Raw genomic sequence first — 2,761 nt, 5'->3', positions numbered from 1 at the left:
TCAAAGAGTTACAGTTTATATAATGAAATCAGTCAATTTAAATGACTTCATTAGGCCCTAATCTATGGAATTCACATAACTGGTAATACAGATATGCATCTGTTGGTCACAGATACTGTACCTTGATTCCAAACATGCTCAATGGGTGACATGTCTGGTGAGTGCAGGCCATGGAATAACTGGGACATTTTCAGCTTCCAGGAATTGTGTACAGATCCTTGCGACATGGGGCCGTGCATTATCATGCTGAAACGTGAGGTGATTGAGGCGGATTAAAGGCAAGACAATGGGCCTCAGGATCTCGTGACGGTATCTCTGCATTCAAATTGACAGTGTTCGTTGTCCGTAATTTATGCCTGCCCATACCATAACCCTGCCGCCACCATGGGGTACTCTGTTCACAACGTTGACCTCGGCAAACCACTCGCCCACAGGGTGCCATACACGCTGTCTGCTATTTGCCCGGTACAGTTAAACCAGGATTGTGGTAGAGAAATTAACATTCAATTATCTGACAACAGCTCTGGTAGACATTCTTGCAGTCAGCATCCCAATTGCACTCTCCCTCAACTTGAGACATTTGTGGCCTTTTATTGTCCCCAGCACAAGGTGCACCTGTGTAATGAGTCATGCTGTTTAATCAGCTTGATATGCCACACCTGTCAGTTGGATGGATTATCTTGGCAAAGGAGAAATGCTCACTAACGGGGATGTAAACAAATTTGCGCACAACATTTGAGAGAAGCTTTTTGTGCGTATGGAGGAAATGTCAGATTTACGTAAATAATACAAAATGCTCTGAGTCCAGGTTGTTTTGCCTTAAGTAACCATCTGTTTTATGTAACCCTATCAAACTAAACATACACTGCTCAAAAAAATAAAGGGAACACTAAAATAACACATCCTAGATCTGAATGAATGAAATAATTTTCTTTACATAGTTGAATGTGCTGACAACAAAATCACACAAAAATTATCAATGGAAATCAAATGTATCAACCCACGGAGGTCTGGATTTGGAGTCGCCCTCAAAATTAAAGTGGAAAACCACACTACAGGCTGATCCAACTTTGATGTAATGTCCTTAAAACAAGTCAAAATGAGGCTCAGTAGTGTGTGTGGCCTCCACGTGCCTGTATGACCTCCCTACAACGCCTGGGCATGCTCCTGATGAGGTGGCGGATGGCCAACTCCTGGACAGTCTGTGGTGCAACGTGGCGTTGGTGGATGGAGCGAGACATGATGTCCCAGATGTGCTCAATTGGATTCAGGTCTGGGGAACGGGCGGGCCAGTCCATAGCATCAATGCCTTCCTCTTGTAGGAACTGCTGACACACTCCAGCCACATGAGGTCTAGCATTGTCTTGCATTAGGAGGAACCCAGGGCCAACCGCACCAGCAATATGGTCTCACAAGGGGTCTGAGGATCTCATCTCGGTACCTAATGGCAGTCAGGCTACCTCTGGCGAGCACATGGAGGGCTGTGCAGCCCCCCAAAGAAATGCCACCCCACACCATGACTGACACACCGCCAAACCGGTCATGCTGGAGGATGTTGCAGGCAGCAGAACGTTCTCCATGGCGTCTCCAGACTCTGTCACGTCTGTCACATGTGCTCAGTGTGAACCTGCTTTCATCTGTGAAGAGCACAGGGCGCCAGTGGCGAATTTGCCAATCTTGGTGTTCTCTGGCAAATGCCAAACGTCCTGCACGGTGTTGGGCTGTAAGCACAACCCCCACCTGTGGACGTCGGGCCCTCATACCACCCTCATGGAGTCTGTTTCTGACCGTTTGAGCAGACACATGCACATTTGTGGCCTGCTGGAGGTCATTTTGCAGGGCTCTGGCAGTGCTCCTCCTGCTCCTCCTTGCACAAAGGCGGAGGTAGCAGTCCTGCTGCTGGGTTGTTGCCCTCCTACGGCCTCCTCCACGTCTCCTGATGTACTGGCCTGTCTCCTGGTAGCGCCTCCATGCTCTGGACACTACGCTGACAGACACAGCAAACCTTCTTGCCACAGCTCGCATTGATGTGCCATCCTGGATGAGCTGCACTACCTGAGCCACTTGTGTGGGTTGTAGACTCCGTCTCATGCTACCACTAGAGTGAAAGCACCGCCAGCATTCAAAAGTGACCAAAACATCAGCCAGGAAGCATAGGAACTGAGAAGTGGTCTGTGGTCACCACCTGCAAAACCAGTCCTTTATTGGGGGTGTCTTGCTAATTGCCTATAATTTCCACCTGTTGTCTATTCCATTTGCACAACAGCATGTGAAATGTATTGTCAAGCAGTGTTGCTTCCTAAGTGGACAGTTTGATTTCACATAAGTGTGATTGTGTTGTTTAAGTGTTCCCTTTATTTTTCTGAGCAGTGTATCATACTAAATGTAGTACCTCGGATTTATATACAAAATAATACGAAATGCCCTGAGACCAGGTTGACCAACAGGGAAGAGACTTTCAGATCAGTATAGCCAGTTTTCCTCAAATAATTTACTTTATATAATGAACACAAGGACATTGTATATATTTTTGGTGTTTTGATATTCGTTTTAAAAGGTGTGTTTAAAGTGAAATTGTAATTCACTTTAAAGGTCATTCTCTATCCTTTCTAATTGTTAGGTTGGAATGTCTATAATTACAATGAATAAGAGTTCGTACTGGTCTCAAACAGGTGGTCCAACGCGGCACACATCGGTCTCACTAGGTGTTCACAGATCATGTTTCATTTGGCTACATCACGTAACAATATTGTACAGTCAT

The sequence above is a fragment of the Coregonus clupeaformis genome, chromosome 13, assembly GCF_020615455.1.
Source record: "Coregonus clupeaformis isolate EN_2021a chromosome 13, ASM2061545v1, whole genome shotgun sequence".
NCBI classification, from domain to species: Eukaryota; Metazoa; Chordata; class Actinopteri; order Salmoniformes; family Salmonidae; genus Coregonus; species Coregonus clupeaformis.
Note: the sequence above shows the minus strand (reverse complement) of the source record.